Genomic DNA, 11,122 nt, shown 5'->3' on the forward strand with positions numbered 1-11,122 from the left:
AATCACCAATCACCAAGTTTTTCCTTGGTGTTCTGGAATTAGAATATAGAGAAGGCAAATTAATATTTAAACCCTCTGTATAATTTTGAGAATCCACAATATGCATAACAAAGAGAGATGACTTTCGGCCATGCTGGGGGTAAGAAGATATCATAAATGGATTTGACTGCAGGAGGCAAGTGAGAAGTCATGTGGGCACATGAGCCTAAGTAATTGAAGGTAATATCTTGAGCACTAAAGATAATTCCATTATTATTAAAAGCTTTTATTTCCTGTGGTTCCTCTGTGGGCACCATATAAAATACTTGAAACAAAACAATTTGTGATCTTTATGAGCTTAGAAATCAAGACGATGGAGATAGGATAGACAGACTAAGGTTAACTGGATAATTATCAAACATACATAAAACATGCGCATTATTTTATGCAAGTGAAGGGAATGAAAAGTTTAGACAAGGTGGAGTTAGTAAAGGGCAGGAAGGAAATGTCATTATCTTGGTGATTTGAAAGGTACTAGAGCTGTCTTCAGATGGATGGCCTCGTCAGAACAAAGTTCCAGCTTTTACAACTGCTTCTACTCTTTTGATTTGGGTTTCTAACCTCTGTCTAATCCAGCACAATTTGCTGTCTATCACTTGGTAAATTAAAGGTGAACAACTCCAAGGTCAAATCCACCCCTCAAATCCTGTGAGTTCCAAGGAACCTTGGAAAGGGTACCCTGCTATGACAACTGCCAGCAAGGCCACATTCAAAGTGATGCCTTTCAGCTATTTGAAGAAGGTAAAATGTCCTTCTCTTTTTCCTTTTCCCTGTAAAGAAAAATAACCAAGGAGCAAATGGACCAGCAGATAAGTAACAAGACCAGGTAGCAGGGGCCACCTAAGGTTACCCACATTTAGGAAAATAACTAAATGAGGGCTGCTGAATCCAGAAGAGAGAGGTTTTATTCGTTCCTTGAATATCTTTAAGGACAGAGACCCCATAAACAGCCATAATGGTTCATTCATGTCTTTTATCATCCTCACAGTCAAGATACTGTTCCTTCTGTCTAATCAAATCCAATTTAAACCATTTTTAAATTGTAGGGCTGGCCCAAACTTTAGAAACTATCAATGTTACGATACTTTCATGTCATCATTGAGTAAGTAGAGTCCTAGAGAGATGGCATGCCTTAATTAGGAATTACATGAGGGTTTATGGCATAACATGATTCCTCTTCCTTTGGTTGTTTGTGTAGACAGACAAACCCTTCTCATGGAAGGCACTCACATAAGTAAGCCACTCTCTAGCCTGATTAGCAATACTAATTCTTTTAAAATTACAAAGTATATTTTTCACCTCTCTAATTTTAAAAGTTCATACCAATTTTGAATATAATATGCATGATATATAAAGATATCATGTATAACATAGCACAGGATAATGTGCCATAATATATATGGTATATAAAAGCATAATAAATTTCTTTAATAAGCACATGTTAGGCTCCAGAAACAGTGCAAGATTCTTAAAACAATTTCTTATATGATACTCAGCTATGTCCTGCCAGATAAATATTATTAATCTCATTTTGAAAGAAAAGGAAGGGGGTGCAAGGATAGTTCAGTGGTTAAATTCTCACCTGCCATGTGGGAAACCCAGGTGTGAGTCCTAGCCCATGCACTTCCCCCCCCAAAAAAAAGAAAAACAAACAAAAAATTCAACAAATAGTGCTGCAACAACAGGATATTCACATGGAAAAAAGAATGACACTTAACCCCCACCATACAGCATACAAAAAAAAAAAAAAAAAAAAAGAGAGAGAGAGAAGGAAAGTGAGTCTCGTAAAGGTTGACTATTTCTACCCTTGCAGAGATGTTAAGTAGCAGTAGAGGTGGTACCCATAGTCTGTGCTGTCAATTTCTAAATCCAGGTTGCAGTATGTGGTAACAAGTTCACCTTCCCCAGACCCCTTCTTATCTTCATGTGGATTGAAACTTAGAAACTATAATAAAGATCTAAGGGAAGAGGTCACAGTAGAATAGTTCTTCCCAAGTTTTGCACAATGTTTTTCTTTTAACTCTTGCTACAGGAACCCATTTTATTGATTCATACTCAACTCCCAGCCCTGATTCCATATAATGATTATATTTAATGTTTTTAAACTTGAACAGATGACAATGCTACATGATGAACTGATGGCCAAGCATAGAGGATCAGAGTTTTGTGCTGTAATCAAATAAAGTATAATCCAATACATGTTAATGATGTGCACATTAGTCATTTGCATATGTTAATTATCTATAAGTGGTAATCAGTTCTCATAAAATATGGCAATGAGTATTCTAATACAAAGCCAAACCAAGTTTTTCCCCTCCCCATTTTCCCTTTCTTTGTTGTTTTTGACATCTACAAACAGCACCAGTGTTGACAATTTTCCGTAAGTTTTCTACAATTTAACCCTCTCTGTTGGGGTGCCCTTCCCTTCTTTTTTTCTTCTGTCTAGAACTATAGTATATGACCTCCCTTAGCATCAGGGGAGAATAAAAGGTGAATCTTTGTATGTGGGCTCATTTTTCCAACTAAAATGAGTTCCCAACTAAAATCAGTTTTGTTAATAAGGAAGGAGTGATTATATATTCCTCAGGTGAACTTCCACATTCAGAAGTTGACCTAATAGGGAGAAAGATGGCTGGGAAGACTTGATTCTAGAAGCCAAGAAGACAGTGAGTCCTGGAAGTTGGTGATTGGAAATAGGCAGAGCTATTATAGGAAACCTGCTCCAGGCAGGGTGTCCCTTAAAGGCTGTTCATGGCCATTTCAAAGTAAGGAAATGTGGGCTTAGTTTGGGGATGAGCTTCTGCTCTGAGTACCTACTGTGCTCTAGGAGGTGTATTTTATATACATTAATTGTATCCATTTAATCATTGTAACTGGGAGACAGTATAGTGTAATGGTTTTAGTGTGGATGCTAGAGTCAGAAATATCTGGATTAAAATCCTGCCTTTGGGTTTCTCACTATTGGAATGGGAGTTTATAGCAAGGGAAAAAGTCTAGACTATTCCATGTGGTGATGCATTACAACTGGAGATGTCAATATATAAATTCAAGTTTAGTTCAATTTAGGTATGGATGTTTACATGCAGATATATTTAGAGATGTGTATGTGTGTGTGTGTGTGTGTGTGTGTGTGTGTGTGTAGGTTAATGTACAAACATATATTTCCTTGTTTTATCATCTGAGATGCTTGGGAACCATGACATTCCCCAGCAAGAGCCACCTGTTTTTCCTGTAACCCAAATCTATGACCCTCTCCTTTGAGATCTCATTAATTCCTATAGTGATGTTGTCCCATAGTGACCATAAAGACACTATAAATGGGAGAGAGCTCCTATGAAAGATCAAAATATGGAAAATTTCTTAAAATGTTGTAATTGTTGTTACAAACATACAAACACAGAGGGGTATACACACACCACCTCATTTCTTTCTGTAACCATCTGATAAAAACACTGTGTGGTCTTGTTGCCAATTTCCCTATCGTTCTGTTGTATATTTTAATTTCAGAATGTACGTTTTTGGAGGGAAAGTCTTTTGACTAACTGCTGCATCAACATACCTAAGCCTAAAAATAGCAGGAGGCCACCGGAGTCTCCCAGGAACCATAAAGAGTGAGAATGGAGATAAAAATCTTTGAAAGCAGTGATGGAATAATGAATGCTGTTGTATTTTAGGGTTCAGATATTGCAGGGCGAGGAGGCTAAAGCATGAAAGTTACATTCATCGAAGAAGTCATGAGAAATTGCTCTTCTGAATGCAAATGTTTCATAGTTCCAGGGTACTTGAGATCTTTACCTACATGGGTGTGGATTGTTAAGAGTTTGAAAATCATAGTCCTAGATATGCAACTTCTCAGAAAGTCACAAGGCATTAGATAGGTCAGCCACATATTGATTAACTGCAGCAGAAGGAAAAAGCCAAAGGTGTGCTACTATCAATAGGGAATTTTGGATACCTGTTGGATGGCCATTTATTTGAAGAGCTAATATCAAAGCCATTGGTGTTTCTGTTAGATTTCCAGCATCTCCCATTGATGTGCACTTCATATACTCTGCTACTAGTAGAGTGGATGGGCCAATTTGCTTTGGTGCTTTTTTGTACATTAGCGTCCATTATAAGGTAATGGGTGTCTGTCAGTGTCAATATGTCAGCAACAAATTAATTCAGCTCATTCCTTTTTCTGAGTAATCACTAATCACTGGACCATCCAATGCCACATGATATTAAGTACCCTTTTGACCACTGCAAGCAGCATTTACAGGAGGGCTTGAGGGAAAGTGACATTTAGTGTCTCATAGCCATAAACAGATAGGCAATATCAGTAAGAAAAGAAATGGATTTCATTTTCATGTGCGAATTTACAGTACGTATTATATATTAAGTATTACTATGTCAGGGATTGTATTTTAAGATTACATATTAAGTCTTAGATGTAGAATATATTTGGTAAAAGATTTCATAAGATTAAAGAAAACTTATGTAGTAGGTTTTTGGTTCTTTGCTAAGTTTCATATCTCATTAAAAAAGTGATACACATTAACTGATTGCAATTAGGAGAACGTGTTAGTCAATAAGACAGAGAGAACGTACAAGATAAAGAGGCTGTGGGCCATACAAGAGTGACTTGAGCCCAAAGCAATTGAATTCACATGGGTTAGACAGTCCCACAAGGACTAGACTGCACTAGATAGGCATTGCATGAGTTATGGAGTCCCCTCTTCATGCTAATGATATTATAATGAGAAACACCACCAGTAAGTGGTAATTTGGGGAGTGACAACTGTCCTAGCTACTTGCCCCTGTGGGAGGATTTAAGAAGGAGATTGTGTAAAATGTATGTGGTAGCCAAAGGGGAAACCTTGGGTTATAAATAAAAGGAAATTATACCCAACTCAGAGCTTGAGAACTTCTAAGCTGCTACCAATCTGCCTCTCTCCCACTTGTGTTCTTTGTATTTGGGGTTGCTTTATCCAGTAGGTTCTCCAGGCACAGTGCCCAGGCTTATTAGCTCTTCATAGGCCTTCAAAAATGTTTGAGATCTGAAAAAAAAATTCTGAACAACTCCAAAATAGGATAAGAAAACTACAAAATTGGACATTTTAATTTTTAATTAAATGCTTCAAAAAATTGTGTCAAGCTTATTAATGGTTAATTTAGGTGTCATCAAAATTGCATTCTGTTTGGAAATAATTTTTTAGATTTTCTTATTTATCCCAAGAATCCCTGAGTATGCACAATAACTATAAAGATGGCATGACCAATTGTAAATTTAATGAATTATTTGTTGCCAAATCACAACAACAACACAAAAGAACTCTTCCGTAGTGCTTATCGCGTGCTAGGCATTCTTATAAATCCTTATGTATATTAATTCACTTATACACAATAACCCATGATATAAGTACTATTATTTCCTATTTATGAATGAGGCAGAGAGTTGTTAACTAACTTGTTCCAGGTCACACAGTTTGTAAAAGGCAGAGCTGGGTTTTTTAAAATAAGGCATAGATAGCAGCTACGAATTCACCATTTCATGCTATCTATCAAATGAACAATTATAAAATCCTTCAAAAATTTAAAGTTTAATGTGCAATTTGCAGTGTTGTGAATGTGTTTGGAATGATATAGGGGGGAGCTTAAAAGTAAGACTGCTTGAAACCTGCAAATACTTTCCAGTGACTTTGGCACTGGTCAGGTAGGGAAGCTGCATTGGTTGATCAATTTTGCAACATTGAAGCAGCCCTGATGGGGAAATGATGAGCCACATTCTCCCAGTGACTTTGGGTAACCGTGTGTTTATTAGCAATTATAGCTTCTTATTGCCCCGACTATTCCAAACCAGAATAACCCCACCATTAGCATCAGCTATATCCCAGAATGTCCTGGTCACCGTGGTCAATGCAGCCTTCTTTAATCCTTCATGGAGTTTGAATTGGGTCCTTTCTGCAACATACAATCTTGCAGTGAATCGGGATTGTTCCTGCTCCTCATTCTATTAGCAACTCATTAAAGTCATTTCTTTGGGATTAGAAAGGGAAGAAAGAATGAACATAAGTAAAAGGAGTAAGTTAATGGCTTTACCCAGACTGCTATGGCAATTTATGATGGCTTGAATGTAATGGCAGAATTGCTATAATGTTAAATTTAACACATTTTATTTTAGCGATATGATCATCTGATAGTACCTCCAAGTGCAGCCAAACTTACAAAAGTAATTTTAATAATTGTAAATTCATTTTCTATAGGAAGACTCAGAATGTTTTTAGATACCATATTACCAAATTTTAAGCTTAAAAAGTACTTTATTCTATCATGTATTTAACTAAAATGATGTGACCCAAACTGGAATTTCCTATGCACGTAGAGAGAAATAGAATTAAACTCCTCTTCTGTTTCATGCTTGGAGAACATGAATTTGTCATGGTTTGCTTTTTCCTATTAAAAGTGTTTGCCAATATTTGATTTTTCTTTCCTGTTTTGAGCATCGTGGGATCTTTCGTTGTCAGTAAGGATCTCCTCTGATGTCTCACTCTCTTTCTGCCTTTTGACATTTCCACTAGAATTTGGAGAGGACAGGCGAAAGGTGCCCGTGGCGTTTCCCCTTTTGAGTGAGCCGTGTCAGTCTGGGGAGGGGTGAGCGGGGGAAGCCGTGTGCTGCATGATGGTACATCCCGATGAGTCTCATGCTGGTTCCTAAGCCCAGGTCTAGCTGTTGGTAATGCTGAACACCTGTTTTCAGATGAGCCTTGCACCAAAACTCTCAGCTCCTAGTGTGTGAGTGGCTAAACTCTATATTAATAACACTACTTAAAAACAAGATCCAAAACACCTTTCTCTATCATGACAGTTTCTTAAACTGAGAAGGGACATCAACTTTGGGAAAGATTTGGGACCCTTATTTTTTCCCCTGTTATCTGAAGTTGCAAACAATGTGATAAAGCTGTTGGTGAGCAGGGCTGGCTCCTCACTTCCAGAGGAGGTCCTTGAGACTATGTAGCAAAATTCTGGGGCTTCAAAACTATTTTAAAAAACAACAGTGAGATTGGCACTGTGGTTAATCCTACTGCTTTTTCAATATCCCATGTCTTTGCTTCCCTGCTGAAGGGATTAGTTTATAGTCTGGTGAGAAACAGCCCATTCTTCCTGACTCTGTCACTAGCCCAAGGAAAGAAGGGGATGCTTTGTTTTGGGTTTTGCTCTACAAAATTCTGTTATTAGACAAGCCTATATTTCCTCAGTTAGAATTCACTTGATTCCTGCAGACCAACCTTTGCCTAACTAGAACTGAGAGATAAGAGGAGAAGAACTAAGTCTGGGACTTGGAAAGATGTCACCCCATTACCTAACCCCTGTAGATTTTTTGGTATAACCAATCACACAGTTTAGAAGGTACATTCACATAGAAAATTATCTCTCAGCCTCCTCCAAACAATGTCTATTAATTTTTATTATGGTAATTTTATAAGCAATAACTTACCAAATACCCACGATAGAGCACCCAGATGCATGGCCATTCAAATCAATTGTTTCTTTTTAACTAAAACTAAAATGTCTAACCATATCAAGTATTGCTTCAATCTAATACAGATACACCTCTGTTTTAGGCTATTTGCTAAAGTGTTTATCCCTTCTCCTCTTTTTTTTTTTTTTCTTAATTTTTAAAGTGATGGTATAATATGATGATAAGGAAACTTGGCTAAAGAGATAGAGAAGCTCCCTGGGAAATAGAAAGCACTCACATCAGCTGCTGTGCTGCTTACAAGGGCTGGCCAATGAGCTAAAAGAGCAGCAGATGACAAACATGCTATATCATGTCCAATAATTGGCAAATCACATTTATATCCTTTTTCCAACTAATTTTTAGAGGAAAAAATTATTGCTGATACTGACTTGAGGTTGTATTTTTCATGAGCTTCTTGTGGCTTAAACATAGGGCCAATGCTTCCATATTTTCCTAAGTGACATTCAATGATACTTTTCTGAACAGCTCTCCAAATTTCACAGTGGTTTCTATAAGATGACAGATAACATAAATCAAATCAAATAAATAAACCTGCTGAAGAAAAATTGCAGAATTTTCAGTTCAGAAAAAAATTTTTCTCATTGACTCCATTTTATTTTTAGATGGGATAGAGAGTTGTTTTGCTTTGTTGCAATTTTATTTTTAGTTTTATATGATGCCCACATTTTATTCCTTGCTGATATCAGTGTTATAGACATAGTACTAGTAGTAGTATTAGTTATACTAATAATAGCTTTCATTTTTGAGTGCCTACTTTAGATTAGGAAACATGCTAGCAACATAATTATTAGGACTTCTAATAATTACAATAATTTTACAGACAAACATTATTAACCCCACTTGATAGATGAAGGAAGTGAAATGCTGTGAGTTTAAGTCATAAACTATGCCAGAGTCCACAAGTAGTAAGGGCAAGAGCTGGGACTCGAGGAACCCCTTAGACCCCCCAAGTCCACCGAGTTTCCTCCAGGCCACACTTCCATCACTTGGGGAACCATCCCTTAACTTCCAAAGGCCTTAATTTTCTCCATCATAGAATATGAAGTGTGCATTAGTTAATTTCTAAGGAGCCCACTAGCTCTAAGTGCCTTGATTCTATGTAGGCAGAAACAATTTGCATAGTAATATCCCTAGAGCCAAAAGGAAGTGTTCAATAAATAACTGGGGGGGGGGGGGGGGGGAACTCCATTTTAAAGTTGGTTTAGTGAAATAATACAACTATCACTTTGTATTTGTTGTATTGTTTTATTATTTTAAAATGGTTGATTATAGCTGAATTCAAAATGAAATGCTAATGCTGTGTTAAAAAAAATAAAATGTAAGTTAAGAATAAAACCTGTGGTGTGACATTTTCTTGAATCCTCTGGATTGGAACTTGGGGCCAAGGAATAATTAAAAAGATAGAAATCAAGTTTTCTTAGTATGCTTCCTTCCTATGAAACATAATGGAAAAAATAAATAAGATAACCCTACTTCTCTCAAATTCATAAAAGAAATTGAATTGAAGCCTCATATCAAAGTTATTATTTCTAAATTTAGATTTAAGTGTAAGAAAAGGGGTATTTATAGGTTAAATAGGCATTTCCCCCATGCATATGGCATGCATGTGACATTTTTGCACACACTGGAAAGTTGAGGTTGAGGAATCATTTACATTACTCTCTCTGGGTGTCCAACAGTGACTGATATAAATATTTTATTAGGTAAACCTGCAGGTTTCTGAAGATTATATGTCTTATCAAGTTGACCCTTATAATTATGTTGTCTTCTGTATCCATGGGATCTCTTTTAATTTTGCAGTTCTTTGGTAAATATTGAACCATAAGAAAGGTATACAACTGCAAGCAAAGACAGCTGAGGATAAAAAACAATGATGTAAACAGGGATCCTCCACATTTGCATAAAGATGCATTTTCTTTCCTCTACCCCAGAAAAGTAATTGCTTGGAAGAAGGGCTTAATTAGGCAAGAAAATAAACCAGGTCACCATATTTTTTGATCCTCACTTTGTAATCTATTTCTCTGATAGGACTTTCGACCCTCCTCTCTCTTTTTTAGTATTAAAATCATATTCAGCCTGAGGGGTCTTTAGGGAGGGAAAGCTCAAAGGTTAGTTGGGTACTTACCTATTTGTGTTTCTCTCCCCTGACCTGATGAATTTGTTTTTCTTATCATTTTGTGTATAAGCTCCTGGCTGCCCCATGGGCACGGCCATCAAAGTGCCATGTGCATGACCCTCTGGTGCAAATGCCTCAGCTCTCCGGCATGGGGCAGCGCCACGTGATAAAGAGCCTCTTAGCCCCTGAGTGTGCACCAGGTGGGGTGGTCACAGGTCAGCTCCGCAGCCATTGATGTGTCGCGGTCCCCTCTTTGGGTCTGTTTCTTATCTCCATCCATGCCCCACAGAGCTGGGGCCAGCACACAGCTCTCTTTGAAGCTAATGGGGGCTCTACCCATGGAGGTGCCTGGCAGGAGGTCAGGACTGGGAGGCCAGTGGAGTCCTTCATTTGCCAGTTTGGTCATCTCTGTCTTGCTCTTTTATTTCCTCCCTTTCTTGCCCTTTTCGTTTAGCTCCCTCATACCCAAAGATAATCATAGCTCTCACTCCCCACACAAACATGTCCCCCAAACAGGTCTTTGGAGAAAAGTTTATGAGCTCAACAATATGGCAGGCAGGGAACCCATGGGTCAAAATCCATGTTGAATTCCAAATAGTGTGCAATGTGAAAATGAGGAAATTTCTATGGCAGATGAAAAAAATACTCCTTCTTTTTTGACTTTACTGAAGTTACTTTTCTGCCACAGATGTATTTAACTTAAGTCTTGTGAATAGTTTTGATGTGGTTTCTGGTTATGTATGTGAGCTAATCTGTATTATGTCTTGGTGTTAGGCCCATCCAGGCATGGATGGGAGATGGGTGGTCAGTCAGTCAAGAGTCTGTTGGCATCAAGAACTCATTACAATCCTGACCCAGAGCTCACTCTAAGGGAGGTGTAAATCAGGAGCTTCAGAGGTTCATAGACAAATCCAGGAATAGTGGCAGGGGCAGCTTCTGCATAGAGATGGTGACCCACTCAGTTGGCCTTCAACTCTGCCCCTAGTGCAAACTTGAAACTGGCCCATCAATAAAGAGCATAGCAAGTAAATATGAATGAGCTGGTTTGCTAAAATCTGGGAGCACAGGAGGCATCTATTGTACTCTAGAAAAGAGTGTAGTTATAGCAGATTGGAGGGCACCTTCCCCATTGGAGGTTGCCCTCAGAACATATTTTGCCCCTGTGGGCTGAGCGGTGGGCTGGGTCTGTGAACATCGGGATGGAGAGGCAGCAGAAAAGGCTGTGACTGCCAGCATCAACCCTCGTAACAACTTTGAGCAGCCTCAGCAGCGTTGCCCAGGCCTTGGCACCTTAAGTGAGCATCAACATCAGTGCTTCAGAGGTTCTGGGGTCTATCCCATTAGAACTAGAGGTGGCAGCATGGGCCAGGTGGCTACAGTGAAAAAGAGCCCAGAAGGCAAAAGGTCTGTGGATGAGATAACAGCCAGGCTTTGTATGGCTTTTG

General features: G+C 38.3%; 1 long non-coding RNA gene across 2 annotated transcripts in view; it reads left to right on the top strand.

The window, feature by feature from the left end:
- LOC143679568 (uncharacterized) overlaps positions 1-2,235 on the top strand; it is a 56,241-nt gene extending 54,006 nt beyond the window's left edge. For both annotated transcript variants that reach the window (XR_013173845.1, XR_013173846.1), the window contains 2 exons: positions 650-780; positions 2,154-2,235. This is a non-coding gene — a long non-coding RNA (uncharacterized LOC143679568). The remainder of the gene's footprint in view (positions 1-649; positions 781-2,153) is intronic.
- Positions 2,236-11,122: the final 8,887 nt, after the last annotated feature.

This window comes from Tamandua tetradactyla, chromosome 4 (assembly GCF_023851605.1).
Source record: "Tamandua tetradactyla isolate mTamTet1 chromosome 4, mTamTet1.pri, whole genome shotgun sequence".
NCBI classification, from domain to species: domain Eukaryota; kingdom Metazoa; phylum Chordata; class Mammalia; order Pilosa; family Myrmecophagidae; genus Tamandua; species Tamandua tetradactyla.